General features: G+C 42.3%; 1 long non-coding RNA gene across 1 annotated transcript in view; it reads left to right on the forward strand.

Annotated features, from left to right (window-relative positions):
- LOC140608840 (uncharacterized) overlaps positions 1-23,383 on the forward strand; it is an 85,214-nt gene that overhangs the window by 50,921 nt on the left and 10,910 nt on the right. The window lies entirely within an intron of this gene.

A 23,383-nucleotide genomic window follows, 5' to 3' on the forward strand; every position in this document is an offset into this window, starting at 1 on the left:
GGCACTCCAGCTCCATGATACTGACTCTCTCTTAATCATAATAGAATTAAGAGTTAATATTTATGGAGCACTTAATCTGGATCAGGCCTTGCGCTAGCCACTTTACATAAATTATCTAATTTAATTTTCGCGGTAAAGTAACTCTGGTGTATTATCTCCAATTTACAAGGAAACAGAGACATAAGGTAGCTAAGTAACTTGACCGAGACTGCAAAGCTGGCAGATGGCAAAGCCAGAATGTGGAGCGAGGCTTCCAATCCAGATCCCCGGATGCCCATTTTCTGGAGTTCCATGGCAGATAGTTTTCAGGGGTACTTTCATAGCTGATGGCCTTAGTTCAGGGCTTCCTATGGTAGGGCCTCCCTGGCCACCTTTCATCCCATTGCTTACACACCATCAGAAGCTGCCACAGCAAGGGGCACCTGGGTGGCTCAGTCATTGAGTGTCCAGACTCTTAATTTCAGCTCAGGTCATGGTTTTAGGGTTGTGAGACCGAGCCTGTGTTGGGCTCCGCATTGGCTATGGAGCCTGCTTGGGATTCTCTCTCTCCCCTACCCTCTGTCTCTCCCCACCTCCCATCAAAAAAAGAAAGAAAGAAAGAAAAAGAAGCTGCCACAGTGTCTCAACACACCATTTAAGTAACTTCAAACTGTCTTGCCCTAAAAATCTTTAGCGTCACTGTTACTGAATGGATTTTAAAAGTGCCAAGGTTGCTTTAGTGATCAGGGTTGGAGGTACAGAAATCACACAGAATCTGAGTCTTAATAGCTGCTATCACAAACCTGGGTATGAGGTTGTTCTCCCAATGGTACATTTTAGGATGGGGTCATCATCAAACTATATGGTAAAAACTAAAGCTAGTTCTTTCTACTACAAGGATAATAATCTGACTTTGGAACAGTTGGTATGAGACTTTTGGCTGCTTGTTTTTACAAATGAGCGCTCACCAGTCCATGGATGTGCCCCCCAAATTGCTGTCTCTGAGGTCAGGTACTGTCCAAGTAGTGGTTAGCACAGTTCACAGTTGAGATGCTGGCCAGAGAACCAGCCAACTACCACCTACGAGCCAAGACACATAAGTGCAGGCATGCTGGTGTGCTGCAGGGGCTCCAAGCTCAGAGAGCATCTCCTCCTTAGTAAAGGGTTTGTCTATTTAATGAACATTTATTAAGGACCTGTTGTTCACCAGATCCTATTAGGTATTGGTTCTACAAAGATAAATAAAATGCAGTTCTTGCCCTACAGAAACTCGGAACCTGAAATAATAGATAAGAGTATACATAGGGGTGGCACAGTTGGTTAGGCGGCTGATTCTTGGTTACGGTTCAGGTTGTGGTTTCAGGGTTGTGAGATTGAGCTCCACGTTGGGCTCCGTGCTCAGTGTGGAATCTGCCTGGGATTCTCTCTCTCTCTCTCTCTGCCCTTCCTGCTTGTGATCTCTCTCGCTCTCTCTCAAATAAATAAATATATCTTAAAAAAATGTATACACAAATCCCCGTACCATACAGTATCAGGTAGGTATTTAAAAGGTTGGGAGTGGACACCAAGGAAGCAGTGTCCATCTAGACTGAGAAGTGAGGGTCTGGGAATAATTCCCAAAGGTGTAATAGATTGAATGTTTGTGCCCTTCAAAATTTATATATTGAAACCTAATCCCTAGTGTGATGGTATTAGAAGGTGGGCCTTTGGGAAGTGATTAGGTCATGGGGGTGGAGCCCTTATGAATGGGATTAGAGCCCTTATAAAAGAGACCCCAGAGAGATCCCTTATCTCCTTTCACCATGTGAAGACACAGCAAAAAGACAGCTATATAAATCATGAAACTGGTTCTCTCCAGGCACCCAGTCTGTCAGTAACTCGATCTTGGATTTCCCAGCCTCCAGGATTCTGAGAAAAAAAATTCTGTTGTTTGTAAGCCATCCTTTCTATGGCAGTCTTGAAGGCCTTGGAGGAAAAACAGGAACTCAAAAATGGAGAGAAAGGAGAAGAGTACTTGAGCTAGTGGCATGCAGAAATGTATGCAATCACTGAGCGGCACGTGGGATTGGGATCTTGTATGGCGGTTGTAGCATGGGCCTGTACGTGTAGGAGGCAGAGGACAAGGCAAGGGAGATAGGCAGGGGCCACACATCGTGATGGGCTCTATATGCATCCCCAGGGGATTTGGACTTTATGTTGAATGCTGTGAGGAGCTCCCAAAAGACTTTAGGCAGGAAGGGATGTAGTTAGATGAGGATTTTGAAAAATAGCTCCTGCTGCAAGAATGGGCATGTGGGGTGCTGGGCAGGGGAGGTGGGCAGTAAGTCTGGAGGATGGTGGACCAGGTGGGAGGTAATGATAGTAATCCTTCTATGAATTTGCTCAAGATACTTAGGAGATAGAATAAGCCAAACTTGGTTTTGGCCTGAATTTGAACAAAGAAAAAAAAAATGAAGCTTAGGTTGATAGATTTCTGGCTTGCAAAGTTTCTGGCTTACCACTTTTGGAGGTGTTGGTGGTGGCAAAAAAGAGAAGGGAATTTGGAAGTATGGGTGACAGAAACTCAGTGCAGAATGTGGGGATGGGAACATTCATTGCCTCTCAAACCCAATCTTTTCTTCTTTTGTATCAATAGAGCCTTTGATTTCTAGTTAAGCTAACTAGCTACAGTGTTCAGGTTTCTTTGCATCTGGGTATGGCCATGGGACTCAATTCTGACCAACATGATAAAACTGAAGTATCATGTGATAAGCCTGCAAGTTAAGTCATCTTCAAAAGAAGCTGTTACCCACCTCTTACTCTCCTATTTTTTGTTCCTGAACTCAAAGGAACCTGGATCCCTGACAACTTAGTGGAGCAGAGTGCCACAGCAACTCTGAACTGCCTGCCTCCAGTTTTTACTTCTTTGATAAAGACAAAGTTTTTTTTTTTTTTTTAAGACAAAGTTTTTTATATTGTTTAGGCCACTGTTCATTTGATTTTCTGTCACACATAACTGAACCTAACTCTAATTAATTCACATGATTTGTGGGACTGATACATACTCTAATTTGGAGACTTGCAAATATTATCAGCTCAAATAAATTGTTTTATGGTTATTCAATGAAAAGTCTTAGTTAGACACCTAAGATTTCATTTCTGTAACTCTGGTTTTCATTTCTCCCAAATTCTCAGAACAAATCTTCCTGGGTCCTGGGGCATTCAAAGATACGGTGAAATGCCTGCTTGGATTTTACCTCTCACTCCCCATATATAATCCCAGAGAATTACAAGAGGTGTTTTGTTAATCATGTCACCTTATTCTGTTTTTTGGTGCTTTGACATATTGGAGCCTTCCTGACTCTGGAGAGACTTTCCTTTCCAGAGCTAGCTAATTCCCAGAGGTAGCAGATCACTCACCTGGGAGCATCCCATTCATATGCAAATCAATCAATCCTGAGGCCTGTACCACAAACCAGCTCCTCTGTTGGGTTCTTACTCATTGAGCCAGTATTCCCCTGCCCAAATCACCACAGAGCCAGAATACCAGACCACTAGAGATAGCACCCTAAACACCAGAGACCACAGAAATTATTCAAACTCGCCAATACCAAACCTGTTTACCTTGTTTTGTCTATTCCTTCCTGTGCAAAGCACAGTCAAGGCTCTAGTCCCTGTTATCCCCTCTCTCCCTCTGCCTCCTACTGACCATGATTCCCCATCTGGCCCTGCATGGCATGCTAAGCCTTCTGTTTCTAAGGACCCAATGGTATACAAAAACTTCTTTTTTATGGCAGTCTTTCCTGTGCCTGCCTGCCTTAGCATACTTAATTCAAACAAATCCCAGGTCCCCTTATAAAGCAGTGTGTGCCTTGATTTCCCTGGCAGAAGGACCAGCATACAATTCTTCAGCAGGACCGTGGATGATAAGATGTTTGGGAAAGAGAAAGATGCAAAAGGGAGAGGACTCGATAAAATGATGTTCATTGATTTATTCACATTCATGGCATTTGCTTTACCAAAGTGATGATTCTGTATCGCTGAGCATTCATGTTTTTAGATTTGATGAATAATTATTAATGAAGTTGTGTTACTTAATCCTTAAAGTAAGTACATACACACCCCTCTAGGTGCTTACTGTTTCTCTTTCCTGAATATTCTATTAATTCATGTTCATGTAGCATTTATAAACTGCATATAGTACATTTACACAAGTAAACTATATGCCTAATAAAATTAAAATATCTTCTCCTGGGAGCTTGTAGTTAAGAAAACTGTGTTATTTAGAATTAATATTATATACTAGGTAGTTGTGTCTACAGTTGCCTGTCATTTAAAAGGAAGAAATCCTTTTCTCCAAGAGCCTCAATGGACTGTGTCGGAGTCTTGAGTGAGTCACTGCCACACATGGTACTGGACAGCTGATTCATTGCCTTTCTTCTTGTTCCAAGTTGTTGTTCCTGAAGCAATCATGCACTGAGCACAGTGGTTGTTAGCTAAAGTTGAGGTATAAATTTCACCTGGGGCCCATTCAGTTCCAGGGTCTAGTTGAAGCCAACCCAGAATATAAACATCTGTATTTACACAACAGATAGATTAAGGATAATAATTCACTTTCCAGAGGATTCACCACTGTACACTCTCTTAAAATGAACTAATTTTATATAAAGTGTGATTTGATTTTTGAAGCGTCCCTCCGGTAGGCAATTTTGTGGGGGAGAATCTGTGGTGCAAAGGAAGGTGGTCAGGGTGAGGGGTGGGAGGGAAAGGGGTAGGGTGTAGTGGTGGGGGGTTGGGGGAAGGGGGGTAGGTATTACAGACTTGAAATATGGCAGTTCTTTTTTAGGTCCTTTGTGACTTTATCTCCATGTTCCGTCAACTTCTAAGTTGAGATATCCTTTAGGACATATTGTGGTATGCAGAGATGGAGGCTTGATTGCAAAGTATTAAAAGGTTAATTGAATATATAAAGTTCTAGCATTCCTTAATGTAATGGGAATGCTAACAGACTCTGCAAGGGTCTAAATAACCCTGCCTTCAATAGAGCAGTTTATAGCTTCCTGAGCACGTTATATCCATGATCTCATTTGTCTTTGTAACAATCCTATGGAGGGGAAGGCAAGGTGATATTTTCATCTCCATTTCACCGATCAAGATCCACAGTCACATGGATCACAAGAGGTGGGACTGGGACTGCAACACCGGCGTTCTCCTCCCAGTCCAGAGCATGTCCTATCACCCACCTCTCCAACTGCCCTTGGTTTGAGTGAACCAGTAACCCCTGACTTGTCATTTTGACCTTCTGAATTTCATATCATTTTCGTCACCTCTGCAAGAAAACCAGTCCTCCTTCCTTCTTCATTGGTGTGTCTTAATCAGCTCTGAAATGTGGACTTCGTGATTCCTGGTTGTCATTTGTGACTGTAGATATCGATAGTGGAAAATATTTACTCCCGAAGCCCTAAGGGAAAGTAATATGAGTTGTGTTGCTTTCCTGCCAAATATTCATTGGCTTCTTCGTAGTAAGAAGAAATGTTGAGAGACGCATTTATTTATTTGTGGTGATGAATGTTTATATGAAATGAGAATTTGAAAGCTACTTAGATAATAATCTAGTTTTAGAGAAATTATATTAACAACATCCTCTCTAGTAATACATGGCAAGTACTGTCTTAGGAGTGGAAAATTTAGTGTAAGCATTATAAAAGTTCTGCTGTAATAAAACACATTTTCAAAAAGAAAGACTTGGGGCAGCCCGGGTGGCTCAGTGGCTTAGTGCCTGCCTTCAGCCCAGGGCTTGATCCTGGAGACTTGGGATCGAGTCCCACGTCAGGCTTCCTGCATGGAGCCTGCTTCTCCCTCTGCCTGTGTCTCTGCCTCTCTCTCTCTCTCTCTCTGTCTCTCATGAATAAATAATTTTTTTTAAAAGAAAGACTTTTAGGGGAGGCTGGGTGGCTCAGTTGGTTGAGCACCAACCCCTGGTTTCAGCTCAGGTCGTGGTCTCAGGGCTGTGGAATCAAGCCCTGCATGGGGCTCCATGGTCAGCACTAAGTCTGCTTGAGATTCTCTTCCCCTGTCTCTGCCCCTCCCACTCATGCTCTCTCTCTCTCAAAATAAGTCTTAAAAAAAAAAGAAGAAGAAGAAAGCCACTTAAAAGGCAAATAATTATTGCCCAGTGAATACACAAGTTGGAATAAGCACTTTGGGAAGGTCAGCTTTGCCTGGAGTGAGACCTCAGGGGAGAAGCACCTTTACATCCTTCACTCAGAGGGAAGTTCTCCCCAGAGTAACAGACAGGTACTGAACTCAAACCAATTTGACTTAAGTATAGATAACAGCAATTTCCCATTGGTAGCAAGAACCTTCCATGGTTTCCCTTTTCAGACAAGAAGGTGTTCCCTGGGATGAGCTGAACTGCTGTTCAGTGAATGCCAGACAATAGAAAGAATACCATGTCCTACTCGCCTGAGTGCAGAGGGGAAAAATATCAATATCATGAACACCTGATTCTCAGAACAAGATGGAATCCCATAACTTCTTTGACACCATCAGAAGTTCTCAAGACCAACAGTTATGTGTCATGTGTGATCTTCTTACTGACTGAATTTTGTTGAGCTTCATGCATAAAATAGAATTTGTGGCCAATATCCCTTTGAGCTCTGTGTTTTGACTTTGTAAGCATTTTTGAGTTTTGAAGCAATTTCTTGACTTCTTGACCAAACTCGCTGTAAGTGCAAAGTAAGGCAATGAAAGCAATACCTATTCTGTAATTAATTAGCATCATGTGGTGGCAATATGATGTTGTAGGAAGGTTCAGATCCTCCCTTTGCTTCTTCCTAACCTTGTGACCTCCGATAGAGTACTTAGATATTTGTGTCGAATTTTTCTTTTCTTTTTTTTTTAAGATTTATTTATTTATTTATGAGAGAGAGAGAGAGAGAGAGAGAGAGAGAGAGAGGCAGAGACACAGGAGGAGGGAGAAGCAGGCTCCATGCCGGGAGCCAGTTGCGGGACTTGATCCCGGGACTCCAGGATCGCGCCCTGGGCCAAAGGCAGGCACCAAACCGCTGAGCCACCCAGGGATCCTCAAATTTTCCTTTTCTTAAACAGGAATACAGATGCCTGAATTGCTAGGTTATTGTGAGTAGTACATGCAGTAAATAAATATGGCATTAGGGTAAACTTGCCACATAGAAGGTACTCAAAATGTAAGCTAAGGTTAAAGTAACCTTCAGCATGAGAAGATTCAGCCTTGATTTATCTGTGCAGTCTAGAATTCCACCAGAAATTCCTGAGAGCTAACAAGTGACAAAGATTTTATTCTCTGTGTATTCAACACGGTTCAGCCAAGCCATGCAAAAATGCTGTTCCGTAAGATAGCGATGTTAAATAGATTTCATCCAACGTGTCTTAAGAGGATCTGTTGGTTGGTTGCACCTGCCTGAGAGCTGCTGCGTCAAGGATCCCAGGATTGTGTGCGGCTTCAAAGGAAAGAGGGCAGTCATTGATTAGTCATGCCTGACGTGGCATTGGAAGTAGGGAGTGGTGACACATGTGCAGGCATTTCCTTGCCTGGCCTAAGACGCTCTTCCTCATGCCTTTACCCCACAACAGAGATTTCTCTAGTTCTACTACTGCTGAAACGCATGCACGATGCCCAGGAGTAATTCGTCATTACTAGAAAAAAGGGCAGTTTGTTTAAGTGAGATTGTGGCAGGGCAGAGAGCAGGAAAACTCTTCTCCCTGATGTCATGCCTCCGACACTCCATGCCGTCCACCTAGTCCTTCAGCCACGTCCAAATGTCTTCCATTTCCCAGGACAGTTGTGCCCTTTTGTAACTACATGCCTTGGCATGTGCCCTTCCTACTGCTGAGAATACCATTCCCCACACTTTGCCACTTGGCAAAATCTACTTACCCTTCAACACCAAGCTCAAGTATAGGTTCTTACAGGAGGGAGGCTTGATGGCTTCTGATTTTCCTTGTGTCCCTGGTGCCCAGCTCATAATAGGCCCTCAGTAAATAAATGTTGATTGAATAAGGTACATGAGTATAAAGAGGGACATGTTGATGAGTTGGAAATCAGGGATTTTCCTGAGAAAATAATCCAGGTTTGATTACTATATTGCTGTCCCCTGGCATTTGTAAAAGCGTTCTGTTTGGGTGCCTTTGGATTTTAAAGGAGTGCTAGCTCTGATTAAGAGTTAAGATAAAAAGCAAAGTTAATATTTGAAATAGGCTTACTGAATTATGATGATTGAGTCTTATAGGACGTAAGACCAGCAAGATTTGAACCTTTAAAAAATTTTGATAAAGTACACCTAACATGAAATTTACCATCATACCTATTTTTAAGTGTGCACTTCAGTGGCATTAAGTACAAACTGTTGCACAACCATTACCACTACCCATCCAGAAATCTTTTCATCTTGCAAAACTGCAACTCTGTACTGATTAAACAGTATTTCCTTATCCTTCCTCCCCTCAGCCCCTGGCAACCACCATCTGCTTTCTGGTTCTATGAATTTGATTATTCTAGATAACTCAGATAAGTGGAATCGTACAGTACTTGTCTTTTTGCAATTGGCTTATTTAGTTTACTGTAGTGTCCTCAAGGTTCATCCATACTGTAGCATGCATCAGAATTTTCTTCCTTTGTAAAGCTGAATAGTATCCCATTATATGCGTAGTCTACATTTTATTCATCCATTCATCTCTCCATGGACACTTGGGTTGCTTCCACCCACTGGCTGTTGGGAGTAATGCTGTTGTAAACATGAGTGTACAAATAATCTTTTCAAGTCCCTGCTTTCAATTCTTTTGATTGTACACCCAGAGGTGGAATTGGTGGATCATACGGTAATTTTATTGTTAATTTTTTGAGGAAATGCCATACAGTTTCCTGTTTTTCACAACATCTGCATCATTTCACTTCCCCACTAATGGTGCACAAAGAGTTCCAATTTGTCCACCTCCTTGCCAACACTAGTTATTTTCTGGGTTTTCCTGGATAATAGTCATCCTAATGGTTGTGAGGTGGCATCTCATTGTGGTTTGGATGTGCGTTTTCCTCATTATTAGTGATATTGATCATCTCTTCATGTACTTATCAGATGTTTGTATATCTTATTTGGAGAAATTTCCACTCTAATCCTTTACCCAGTTTTTAATCGGGTTGCTTGATTTTTGTTGTTGAGTGGTAGGAGTTCTTTATATAGTCTGGATATTAACTCCTCATCACATATCACTTACAAATATTTTTTCCCATTCTTCACATTCCCTTTTCAGTCTATTATGCCCTTTGGTGCACAGAGGTTTTAATTTTGGATGCGGGCCAGTTTATCTGTTTTTGCTGTTGTTGCCTATGCTTTTGGTATCCTATCCAAGACATCATTGACAAACCCAATGTCAAAAAGATTTTCCTGTATGTTTTCCTCTAAGAAATCCATTTTGAATTCATTTTTTGTATATGGTACAAGGTAAGGGTACAACTTCATTGTTTTGCATGTGAGTATCCAGTTTCCCCAACACCATTTGTTGAAAAGACTGTCCTTCCCCCATTGAACAGTGTTAGTGGTCTTGTTGAAAATCATTTGACCATAAGTGTGAGAGTTTATTTCTGAGCTACTTTATGTTGTTGATCTATATGTCTGTCTTTACTCCGGTACCACGCTGTTTTGATTACTGTAGCATCGTAGTAAGTTTTGAAATAAGGAAGTGTGAGAGATCGGGAACTCCAGGTGGCCCAGAAAGGGCGATTCCGCACTGGAGAAACACTTCTCTCTAATCTGCACAATCCACTGTCTCTGGATACATGCATTTTGGCCTTAGGAAAAAAAAAACTGTTGGACATAACCTGCCTATCTTCTATCAACCATACCTACGAATAACACTTTTTATTTGATAAAAATTCAATTGCCAGAGAACACCTTGATATCCTCTAGATATAAAATGCAAGACCAGTTTCAGTTTGGACATTTGAAGAAGTTTGGGGCCACCATTATATGAAGGCTGTGTCTGATGGAAGGTATGAGAATTATTTTGCAACTGGAATGTCTAGAGTTATTATTTTTCCCACAGAGCATGTTTATTTTCTCTTTGACAGTATTTGAGGTTATGGACTCTATTTCTGTCTGAAGAAAGAAAGCAGTATACAATAAAATCGTGTGACATTAGGCTGGGTAAAACCAGATGTACTGATTTTCTTCTAGATGAGGACACCCATTTCAATAACTGAGGGAATGGAGAATGTTTGACATTCTGTGAACATGCTAAGCTGACTTTAAGTGAAAGATGATCCCAAATTCTTTCATTCTTGCTTTAAAAATAAACCATATAATTAAATGGCTATAGATACTTCTTTTGTGGGGACGAAAACAGCAGCCGGATTCTTTGCAATCATGCCAACAGGGCAGTAGGTTTCCTAACCCTTTGGCAAAATAGAGAATCAATATCAATCAGGAAAAAAATGCTAACAAAGGGAAAATCTCACGGGAACCACAGGCAATACAAGATTTAAAATGTGAATAAAACATCACAGGTCAGCATTAAAACAGACAATACATTTCTTTGCCAAGGCAAGGGATCTAGCCACTAAGCAGAGGCACAAAAATGGACCCAACCACACTGAGGGGACAAAGAGAAAGCCCTAGACCAACTTTCCCCTTCACTTCCGTGCAGAAAGGAGTCTCCTTTCACGAGGAGCTGGTTGCTCCATAAGCAGCATTCTGGATGAGATATTTCACCTTTTTCGAAGGTAAACATCTTCAGAAATAGAAATCTTGCCTATGCATAATGTCTAGGATTATTTGAACAGAGAAGTCAGACTTGCTTTTAAAGAGGGAAAGATGATTACCTGTTGGTTAATTTCATCAGCGAATAAGAAGCTTTGAAAGACAGCCTGGGGAAATGATGAAGTCCAAAAAGGTCCCATATAGCTTGTGTTCTGACCAAGAGGCAACTAAAGCCATCTCCAGTTGGAAGGGTTTTATGGACTCAGTGGAGAGGAACTCTCAGTAGCTGATAGTTCTTGGGGGTCATCTGTTCTCACCGAGTGGCCTCTCATCATGGGAATTTCCATAGTTCAAGCCAAATTCTTGAAAAAAAAAAAAAAAAAAACAACAACCAAAAAACCCCAAACCAAAGCAAAACAGAAAATAATGTTTTGGCATCCAGCCATTATCAAGGGACTGCATTTGGCAAATATAAATACATTTTATTATTTTTTTGCCAAATCATGAAGCATGGGTCTGTATCCTCATGACTTAAAAGAATACCATCAACCTCCAATCAGAGGCAGCCTATGGCAGTGACCCCAGGTGACTCAATCTCATTCGTGCCCCTTAGAGTCACTGGTCTACCAGCACTCATGCCCTAAGGGTCTCAGTTCCACACTCAGGCTTGCCAAGATAAATTAAATATCTATTTTAATGCCTAGAGTGTATTATAAACTCACACACGGATTTCATAGCGCTTCAAATTTAGAATGATTTAAACGTGGTCTGTAGAACCAAATTTATGTCTTTGTGTTATACAGAACTATAGTTTACCACAGAGGCATAGCAACAACATCTAGTTCCTTTTCCTGTTTTTCAACTGGCCATCTGACTTTTCTTAATCTTTTGAAGTTCATGTAATAATGGCTACTGCTTATTGAGCTCATACAAATGTACATGGCACTCTGTGAAACCCTTTATTTATATGGGATTTTGCATTTAATTCTCATAACATCCCTATGAGGTAGAAGATGTTATTACAGCCACTTCAGAAATATAGAAACCGAGGCTTGGTAAACTTGGGCAAGGCCACCCAGCTGTACCACCGAAAGGGAGCCAAGGCAGTTCGATGCCAGTGTGGGCTCTTTATAGGCGCTGTCTGCTGCTTCCCTCCGAGTTCAGGCAGCGTGGACTGTGTCAATATTCACATGCATCTCACCTGATTACTCAGCTAATGCTCTTACCCTGCAACTGCCAGTAGTTTCAGTCCTGATGAATTTCATCCAATTTTCTTCCTTTTAGTTTTGTCCCACTCATTTATTTCCCCTTTTCCAGAATTGTTTGTCTTACATGATCTGTAGTTATCTAGAAAGGCTTATTTTCTTAGTGTTAAATGAAACTCATATCCTTGTTTGATTAATTGTCGTTGCTGTTCTACTTGCCTTGCTTCAGTGATACGGTGTTTAGTTCGATTTAGAGGCAGTCTGTGGAGGAGATAACTTGGCATCTGTTATTTACATGTGAATGTGTGAGATCTACAAACTATAACAACGGCATCTGATAATGCAGCATCTGTACTGTCCTTTCCCTTATTCTTCTTCAAGTAGTGACACAAACCACTAGCACCTGGCTGGATATTTTCCTGGAGCAATCATATTTGTGGAAAGATTTAAAATGCACTGTTTCTTTTCTCCCAATTTCTTTCTTTCTTTCACGGCTACCCTTCCTTTAGATAAAGTTGTTGTACAACTGGTCTCCAACTGGAAATATTCTAATTAAGCAACAGAAGAACGGAATAGTGCTAACTATATTTGTGAGCAAGAAAGTAAAAATGTTAATGTTTCATGTTCACTATAGCATTATTTATCACAGCTAAAAATAGAGAGTAATGTAAATATGCCTAAATAAGGGGTTGGTTAGGGCAGCCTCGGTGGTGCAGCAGTTTGGTGCCACCTGCAGCCCGGGGTGTGATCCTGGAGACCCAGGATCGAGTCCCACGTCGGGGTCCCTGTGTGGAGCCTGCTTCTCCCTCTGCCTGTGTCTCTGCCTCTCTCTCTCTCTCTCTCTCTCTCTCTGAGCCTCTATGAATAAATAAATAAAAAATCTTTAAAAAAAATAAGGGGTTGGTTAAATTATATGCCATCCATGTGTTGGAATATCATGCTGCCCTGAAAACTCACATTTTATTTTATTTTTTAAATTTTTAAAAAGATTTTATTTATTTGAGAGAGAGAGAGAGAGAGAAAGTGAGAGCACTGTGGCAGGGGGTGGGGTGGGCAGAGGGAGAGGGAGAGAGAAACTCAAGCAGACTCTGTGCTAAGTGAGGAGCCCAACGTGGGGCTCCATCTCATGACTCTGAGATCATGACCTGAGCCAAAATCAAGAGTCAGCACCTAACCAACTGAATCACCCAGGCATCCCAAAAAGTCATATTTTAGAACAGATTTTAAGGATATGAGAGAAATATTTATAATAGATTATTAAGTGACAAAAGTAAATGATAAAGTAGTATGAATTATTCCTTAATCCAAGAGTTATTTAGATGTGTATTTTTTTCTTTTCTAAAAACATTGTTTGAAAAGTTTTGCTTTCACGTTTATCATTGGCTTACGGTTTTTATGTTATTCTGGATGGACAACATGACATCCGTGTTATTGATTCTTTGGAATCTGTTGAAATTTTCTTCTGAGTTGGTACGGGTCTAAGGGGCAGCTTATTTCTATACTGGTATAGTGGCTGAGTTTTCATTTCACATGATGGTTCAAAATTAACTGCCATATACAAGATTGAGCTTGGCATCCTGATCTTTGTCAGGGGCTCCCAAACCAAGATGTGTGGCATTAATATATGTGATAGATTTTGGAATGTAAAGCACCCATCTTTGGCCAGTTCTAGTATAAATCCAACAGCAGAGCCTATGAGATTAACCATTTGGAGGTAGGGGGGTCGATATTTTATAATGTAAATATTAATAAATGATGATCTACAGGCTGACTTTAGCTATAGACCAGTTTTCGACTTTAACACTATTGATATTTTGAGCTGGATAGTTTTTTGTTGGATATGGGGAAGTGTTGTCCTGTGCATTATAGAATGTTTGGCAGCATCCTTGGCCTCTACCCACCAGACGCTAGTAGCAAAGCCTCTGTTTCCAGCTGTGACAATTAAAAATGTCTCTAGACATTGTCAAATGTTTCCTAGGTAGCAAGATCACCCCCAGTGGAAAACCACTACTATAGAAAAATGGCAAGTTCTCTTTTAAAACTAGTGACTAAGTGTGAGTTTCCCTGAGTCAGTAAGCACATATATTGGGTATTTAATGTGTCTAAGGCACTGTGCTTTCACCTAAGCAGTTTTATTTAGGCATGGTGAAAAAAAGCTATAATTCGCCTTATTTTCATAGGGTTACCTGTGGTATGTAAGACCATCGTACCACCAGGCTTTAATCTGTATGATAGAGGCAATCACTTTGTCTTCTCAGAGCTCTTGGGAGAATATGTGCACGAGGCTAAGAAAGACTGTTTGGACTTAACTGTCACTTGATAATAGTAGCTTTACTATTATTATTATCCAATCTGAGCTCATGCATATAGACCAGGGTTCATCAAGCAGCTTGACTAGTCGGCCTCTTCAGCTCATGAGACATGCCACACCCACACAGCTTTCTGAAATGTTTTTATCAAAACAGCCTCAGTGTCCACGAGCAAACAAATACGCAAACCAATGAGTTAAAGAAAATAATGTAAGCAAACAAGTGTTGGCCAATAGTTAGAACTCATGCTCCAAGGTCTTCTGTGCATCAGAAGAACAGTGATCTCTGCCTCCGCATATGGCCCGTGCACGCTATTTCTGTCTCGGGTGGAACATAGATTCTACAGCTGGAGAATGAATGGTTGTTAGGAGATTTCTTCAGCCGGTTCATTATCTGTTTTAAACTACGAGGGCTCCATCTGAGCAGGCCAACAGGAAGCCTGCTTTTGATTTAACAGTGCTCTGAACAAGCTCCTTCTATGGCTTTCCAAGAATTAATTACAGAGCTTAGGAAAGGCGCCTGCCGCAAAGTCCCATGGATGGCTTTATGAGCAATTACAGCAGCCACATTGATGCCAGCAGAATAAGAATTTCCTTGGAGGATGGCTTGGAATGGGAGGACTGCTTGTGGAAATATAGACACGTGGGGCTCCCATCGATAGCCTAGAGGGGAATTTAAAGTCACAAAGTGAGGAGAGATCGGTGCATTGTCACACAACATCTGGGTTATTAGGCACCCGTCGATTTGGGCTGGTGTCATTTGATCAAAAAAAAAAAAAAAAAGACAGATCATTTTGATAGGCAGCAGTTGGAGCACCGTAGAGGGCAGGAGACACCAAAGTGCTCTTTGGGGATGCATGGATAGCTGAGGAATGCTGGGATTTAATTGCATGGCCGTGCAGCGGGGAATCCTGCAGACTGCAGTGCTTGCAGCTCTGGGGGAAAAAGCAAACACATACACGGTGGCTTTTAACTAACTGTGGCAATCGAGTGACTTCCTGAGTGCACATTTACTTTCGGAGGGCAAACCTCATATTGCTGGATGCCTTGCCAAAAAGCGTCAGTTGGTGGTGTCGGCAGCGTGGGGTGGCAGGATGCAGAGTGCGGCCAGGGGGGAAGCCGCCTGGGAAGGTGGTGCCTTTGCGGAGCAAGAAGCAAGGAGCAAGGAGCAAGGAGCAAGGAGCAAGGAGCAAGGAGCAAGGAGCACAGCCTTCCCGGGACAGGTGCCAGCTGCCCCCTGCAGGGCGCGCTTGCTTCTTTCCTTCTCCCTTGTTCGCTGCCGGTGCCGGAGCTGAACCGACTTACCTGCAGCTACTTAGCCAGCGGGTGCAGTGGTAAATGACTTGGCACCGGGAACCTTGCAATCCAAACTTTTTGACCATTTAAAGACATTCTAGAGCGGTGGGAGGGCCGCAGCCTCTCGTGCACGACGGTAAGGGTGCTCGATCTCAGAAGGGCAAAAATGGATGTAAGCAGCTGCAGGGCAGAAGAGGTCGCAGGGCACTATGAGGGTCCCCCTCACCCACCCACCCCCAGGTGGCCCTTGCTCTTTCGGGTCCTGGGCCAACACCGAACTTAGTCCTCCTGTGACAGTAATGAAAGAATGTGTGGGCTCTGGCCCTTTCCGCCCCTTTCTGGCTTTGTCCGGGGCCGGTATTTTCTCGCACGTGAGAAATTCCACACTTGCTTCTCGCCCATTTGTGAGTTTTCAGCACAGAGGCCTCGGGCCCCTGGCCAAAGGCTGTGCCCATAATTGAGAAAAAGAAGTTTAAAAATTTAATGTGCTTACCTGTTTTTTTTTTCTTTTTTCCGGAAGCTGTTTAAAAAAATAAATCATTGTCAAACAACCCTTTTGCTCCTAATCATCTCTCCCATGTTCTTACAATTTTTGGGAAATGAAATTCTCTGTTTAGATGAGTGGCTCATTCTCATCAGCTTTTACTGGATAGTGTAAGCCCTTGAGCTGTCTTTTTTATTTTCTTCTTTTTTTTTTTTAAGATTTTATTTACTTATTCGAGAGAGAGAGAGAGAGAGACTGGAAGAGGGAGAAGCAGGCTCCATGCAGGGAGCCTGATGCGGGACTTGATCCCGGGACTCGATCCTGGGACTCGATCCTGGGACTGGATCCCCCAACTCCAGGGTCACGCCCCCGGCTGAAGGTGGGCACTAAACCACTGAGCCACCCAGGGATCCCCCCCTTGAGGGGTCTTGACCAGTCTCCTGGCTTTCATGGGGGGCTGACTCCCAAACTCACAGCATCTTCCTAAAGCAGGTTCATACCTCTCACGTGACCTCAAGCCCCGTTCCTGAATTCACCGCTGCAAACTAGCTCTACCCCCAGGCTCCCCCATCCAGGAAATGGTCTTCCAGCTGCTCAGGCTGGTAACCTTGGCATAGGCCTGCACTCTTCTCTTTCCTCATCCCCTCCCCACACCCGCCAGGCAGCCAGAAAAATCTGTGGCTCTTTCTTCAAAGTATATCCAGAATCCAACCATATCTCCTCTCTCCTCTGCTAGCCCCCCAACCTGGGCCACCTTCCTCTCTAATCTGGATCACTTCCATGTGATGCTCTATTATCTTCTCATTGGTCTCCTTTTCTCTACCCTTGCCCCTGCAGTCTGTTTCCAACACAGAATCCAGAGGGACCCTTGAAAACCCAAGTCTTGCTGTCACAGCCCCACAATCCCCACCCCCCAAGGACTCCCCATATGATTTAGGGTAAAGCCAGGTCCTCCCAGTGGGTGATGAGGCCCTACATCAGCCACGATCCCTACCCTGCTTAGATTCCTGACCTCCTTCCTTCTACTTTTCCTCTTGCTCACTCTGTTTCAGCAAAGCGACCTGCTGACTGCTCCTACCTGAGCGCCTGGCGCTGACTGTTCACTCTGCTGAATGTTCTCCCCTCCCCAGAAATCCACAAGCCTAATCATCTTGCAGCCAAGGAAGCTCAAATATTGGCAGTGAAGCCTACTCTGGCCATCTGATTTAGAATTGCAACGTGCTGCTTTCCCTCTAAATTCCAAACTCTGCTTATCCTTTGACATTTTGTTTTTCTCTAACCCACATCACCTTCTAAAATACTATATAATTTGCTTATTCAGTGTGGTCATTTTTTCTTTCCTGCCTCTCCCAATTAGGATGCCATCTCCACGAGGGTAGATATTTTTGTCTCTTTTGTTTAGCAGTTCATCCCAACTGCCTAGAAATTTCCTTGCACACAGTGGGTGTGCAACAAATGTTCTTTGAATAAATTTTCCTTCACCACATTCAGCTACTATAGAAATAGGCAAAGGAGAGGCACCTGGGGGCTCAGTGGTTGAGCGTCTGCCTTTGGCTCAGGTCAGATCCCAGGGTCATGGGATTGAGTCCCACATCGGGCTCCAGGCATGGAGCCTGCTTCTCTCTCTGCCTATGTCTCTGCTTCTCTCTCTTTGTCTTTCATGAATAAATAAATTAAAGAAAAAATCTTTAAAAAAAAAAAGAAATAAGCAAACGATTCAAGTATTGAAAGGTTATTATGATAAGAATCAATGTTTGGATCAACTTCACTATTTTTTTCTCTTGACCCATGGTGTACGATAGAAGAGTCAAATCTTTCAGGTTTTATATTTGTTAGGGTGCAAACCACTCATGTCTGCAGGGGCCAATCAGCCTGGTGATACTGTCTTCTGACCCTGACACAGAAATGTGTCACGTGGGAAATGCTGCACATGGGAAATGCTCTAAAACATGAGTTGAATGAACAATGAATGAATTCAGGGGTTGGTCTTTCCCTCCACACAAGTGTATATGTGTGGCAGCTAGACCAATCATCGAAACAATTTAAACTTTCAACATGTTTTTTTTTCACTAAGAGATAAATTCACAAATTTAAATTATTATTTTTTTAAATGAGGGGTGAAGTGGGGCAGAGATACTATGGTGAAAAGAATAGACCCAGGAGTTGGAAATCCTGGATACTGATTCTGGCCCCAATATACTGTGATTAGTTTTTATTTATTCAAGGTATGAGCGGGACCCTGTAAAAGCCATTTCACTTGTCTGAGTATGTTTCTTTTTCTAAGAAGCGTGGAAAGTAGCTAGAAAATCTGGAGGGTGTTTCCAGCTCTAAACCTTCTTTCTTTCTTTTTAAAAAAAATGTTTTTAAAGATCTTATTTATTTATTCATGAGAGATACAGAGAGAGAAGCAGAGACATAGGTAGAGGGAGAAGCAGGCTCCTCGAGGGAAGCCTGATGTGGGACTCAATCCTGGGACTACAAGACCATGCCCTGAGCCCAAGGCAGATACTTAATCACTGAACCACCCAGGCGTCCCAAACCTTCTTTCTAAAAAAAAGAAGGAGCAGGGATGCCTGGGTGGCTCAGTGGTTGAGTGTCTGCCTTCCGCTCAGAGGGCATGATCCTGGGGTGCTGGGATCAAGTTGTTCCCCCCTCGTCCCCCCTACCCCGCATTAGGCTCCCCACAGGGAGTCTGCTTCTCCCTCTGTCTATGTCTCTGCTTCTCTTTGTATGTCTCTCATGAATAAGTAAATAAAATCTTAAAAAAAGAAACAGAAGGAGAAGTAATTTTGCTCACTTTCTTTCCCTTTCTTTCTCCATCCTCTGCCCTCCCTTCCTCACCATCTAAGGATGAAGCTGTGTGAAAAGGCATGTGAGTGGGGGTCTGCTTATCAACTTCACCGAGAGAGCCACCACACCATGTTTTAATCCAGGATCTGCTTCTTACTAGCTGCATGACTTGGGGTTAATTATTGAACTTTGCTGAGCATCATTGTCTTATCTGAAGAATGGGATAGAGTACTCTTACTTACTGATTACATGGCATTGCGTTTATTGTGTTGTACAAAATCTGGCTCAAAGTTCACACGGGTAGACGGTAGCTGTCCTGAGAGGACACAAGGGAAGGGGAGAAGGCACAGCTGGTGTTTGAAAACTGGAATAACTGGGGGGCGGAAAGCATGAATGGGAATGAAATCTTAAAAGTTCGAAAATTGGCCTTCAGGGCAGAGTTTCTCAAGCTCATTTAGATTATGACACATATTGAAAATAATAAAAGGATTCTATAGCACATTTTTTTTTGTTGTTGTTAAGATTTACTTTTTAAGTGATCTTTACACCCATCATGAGGCTGGAACTCACAACTCTAAGATCAAGAGTCATTCGCATGCTCCACTGACTAAGCCAGGCAGCCCATAAGTACATTTTTGTAAAAAAAAAAAAAAAAAAATCACTGTCTTTTTCTGTTTTCCTCTTTGCCCCAAATAATAATTACAAAATTACAGAGGAGAATGTGGCCCCTCCATGGTAGATGGGTATTATGTTTGATCAAATGCTCCTTTTCCAGCTCTAAAGAATAAAATGCCCACCTGTGTGAGAGAGTAAATGCCTGCCCTCTGAGACTCTAATCTGGACTCAGGATAATATAAGGCTATCATTTTCTAAATCAGAGTAAGCTATTAAAAAAAAGTGCCCAAGTGTGTATTTTTCCTCAAAAGCAGAATTCATGAACAGAACTGATGGACTTAAGACTCTCATTCATGGTGTCTGACAAAGTCTCCTCTCTCTCTATACACTGTCATTAGCCTCCTCTGTGAGATCTGAGCCCTGAATATGTTTAATTAGATATAATTTCTGGAGATAAAGAAGAATGATTAAATTATCCAGACTCCAGAAAAACAAAAGATCCTTATTTCAGCCATCCATCAGGCCTCGACATCTAGAGTATTACATGTGATAACTCAAATGAAAGTGTTTCACCTAAAAGTACAGCGCCCCTGTCCATGATATCATTAAAGGAAATCATTAAGCATTTATGCAGCACTTTGTGCCGGAAAAGTGCTTTACAGTTATTTTTATTGCCCACCAAAACCCTCTGAGGCAGGTCCTTCTCTACATCTTAAAACCAAAGCAGAGAAGAGATTAAATTACTTAGGGTCTTGGAGAAAATAAATGACTGTATCAGAATAAGACCTTTGAGTGCCCAAGTCAGCTATTTTATCTAATCCACAGAACCATTAGGTTAGAAATTTATTCACTGTATAAAGCATTATCTGACTTGGGATTGACTCTTTTTTTTTTTTCTTTAACACCTAGATCACTGGTGATGTAGACCTAGTGCAAGAGCTACTTATTTGCAGTCACTTACACTCATCATGAACATCTCTGAAGAGCCCTAAGCTCCCGAAGAAATGTAATTAAAAAGAAAAAAAAATCAATGTATTTTAAAAGACAGTCTTTACTATACCAAGTAATAAATAAACACTAGAATCTCTGGCTCAACCCTCAGACTAAGGTTTGCATTCCAAGTGGATGGGCACTCCTCCATCCGGGGACTCAGGAATCCAAGCACCCTACACGTCAATATGTGGGGTCCAGGGGGCAGTGAAGCAGGAAGCAGGCAAGGGTGGGGTGGGACTCATTTCTGTTTATAAGCACTCGGGGCCACAAGTGGTACACAGACTGTCAGCCCTTCTGCTCAGAAGACTTTTGGCCAGATAGTCACATGGCCCCTGGACCAACTATAAGAGGCTGGAAATGCCAGCGAGCGTGTGGGCCATTTGGACAGCAACATTGCTTCTTCTACAGGCTGATTTTGGTTTGACTTTAATTCTCTGATTTGAACTTTGAATTCAGAATGTTAGTGATAGCATTTATTCAACTTTGGCCTGAAATAGTTGACATGATACCTCTTGTCTTCTCTCTTTTCTGGCCTCACATCTCCTGACACTGCATCATTTTCAAAGTCCCTCAATAGATTTTATCTCATTTGATTGCTGCAGAAAGAGAATTTCTGATGGTCAAAGGGGCTTCTGTACTTCCTTTTCATTTCCTCCCTCTCAACAGCTGCAGTACCTGGGAAGCAAGGTCTTCGGTTTAAGGAGGGTACATCCTGCAAGCTCAGCCCCTGACATTGGTGTACCATGCAGAATTAGAATCCGAGGTGGTATTAGTTTTATACCTGGAACTAGGTCTTGGTGGACTGCCCTTCATCTCTTGCTCACTGTTAGTGACATCAGCTATAGGCTCTCGGCTCTCCTTTGCCTGTGTTCATGGAAGCTGAGAAGATTGGAGGCTGGAAGGTGGTGGATGGGATGGGATTGGCATGGCTGAGTCTGGGAGCCAGGGTAAAGCTCTGCAGTTCGCAAAACAGCACAGAACCACGTGCTGGGGGCCGTTCACACCCATATCTTGAGTCTTTGATTCTGGGGTTGTGAAAAAGTTATGAGATGATTCTAAAAATAAAAGCACACTCACATGAAAACAAAATGTGAAATGGCATGGAAAGAAAGTAGTTGAAAGTTCTGGATTATGGAATGATTCCCTTTGGTGGTGACAAGGGCCAACTTAGATTTCAACTTGTCCTTCTAATATGTTTTCTTAAAATGTGATTGCCAGTAAAGCAGACAGATCCCCTGAACTGGTTTCTGAAGAAGGTCAATAATGAATTTGTTTACAGATTGACTGGTCAGTGCTCTGACTTTAGCTCCAGGTCTTCAACTAATGCTGGCAACTTTGACCTAATTTTGGGAGGCAATTATATTTGGCTGGGTTGCTGAGCTCTTTCTCAGAACCTCTTCTCAGGACACTTGCCAAGTGCTCTTTTTGTAACTGTGTTGTAAAGTCTGAGGAAAGTTGTCTTGGGTCATTGCCCAGGACCTAATGCCCCAATTGTAGACATACATGGTTGCAGTCTTTATGTTCCATGAAGCCAGGCATCAGCAGCCTTCTCTCATAGCTCTTCAAAACTAGAAAGGCTCTCTGAACTCTACCAGTTGTCTGATGGGAAGCAAAGAATTTTACCTCGCTATATGGTAGCAATTCCTTTGTCCAGCACGGTCCTTCTCACTGCCTTTAAAACTAGTGTTCTCTTTCATAAATCACAGATTTCAAGCTGGATGTGCTGGGAAGGCTGGTGTAGCTCCCTTGATCTCTATTCTATTCTGCCCTCTGACTTGAATAATTTGGGTGGCTTTCTGTTTCTTATAATCACACATATCCTAACTAAGCCTTTGGAAATTGGAGCATATCTAGAATTGAAATATAATCATATTTTGCCTCTCCAAAATGTGAGTATGACATTGTTGCCTTCAGAACATTAATAGTTCTTTTGGAATCAATGATTACACCAAGATCAAACCTCTTCTTTAGCTTTGTTTAAAAAACAAAAAACACGACAGTGACATTTAATCAGAAAGGAGATACATATTTAGCAGGGAGGGGAGAAGTTGACTCAGGAGGAGTAGGGTGAGGAAAAAAAATGAAAGAATAAAACTGTCCACATTAGCCTTTCTGCTGGGTTGTGAGCTATTCTTATCCTGTCAGCACAATTAATGAGGGAAAAAGAGTCCCCAGAAACAATGTAGCTAGAGGCACTGATCTGCCCTCCCCACCCCTCACGCCAAGAGAGAAACAAGGTCTAGAGCAAGTTCCCCAGTGGGAGTTACTGGGAAAGTGACTTGTTGGCTCCAGGGTAAGACTTTCTGTTTTTGTCAACCTCAAGGGCACTTGATTTAGGGCCAAGAGTGTGCACAGAGCTGCAAACGCAAGGGAAGAATCTCTGTCCTCGAATTGTTGACAGTGTAGACAGGGAGGAAATACTGACACACTAGAAAGGATGAAAGGAATTTACAAAGCAGTGGGCAATCCAGAGTTGGCCTAGGTGGTTCGCAGGGAAGAATCTAGAAAAGAGAAAGCTTTCACTCCATAGTAACTGGGAAAGACTTGAGGAGAAGGGGGATCCTGGGCAAATCTCAAAGGAGAAGCAGCTAGAAATCAATGGGGAGAAAAGGGGAAGAATGTGGATGCTGGATCATGTGTTGGAACGATGGGAACAGAGTGGCATGATTAGGGGGCAGGCCTCATACTGAATTGTGTCCATTAAGACTAAAAATTTTCTTGAGTTTCTGCCATTTGCACCTAAGGGCCACTGACCCTTGAATCCATCTTCCATAAGTGTGTTAACTGTTGGCTTAATCTGCATGATCCAAGACAATGGCCAACTTTATTTCATGTATTACAGTTAGGCTCATCTAAATTTTCAGAAACTGTAATTTTTTGTGTGAGCTCAGAAAGAAATGTGACAAAATATGCTAATAGGAAAGTCATCTTCTCTCTCTCTCTCTTTTTTAAAGATTTTATTTATTTATTCCAGAGAGAGTGAGAAAGAGAGGAGAGCATG

The sequence above is a fragment of the Canis lupus genome, chromosome 18 (assembly GCF_048164855.1).
Source record: "Canis lupus baileyi chromosome 18, mCanLup2.hap1, whole genome shotgun sequence".
In the NCBI taxonomy this organism is placed as follows: domain Eukaryota; kingdom Metazoa; phylum Chordata; class Mammalia; order Carnivora; family Canidae; genus Canis; species Canis lupus.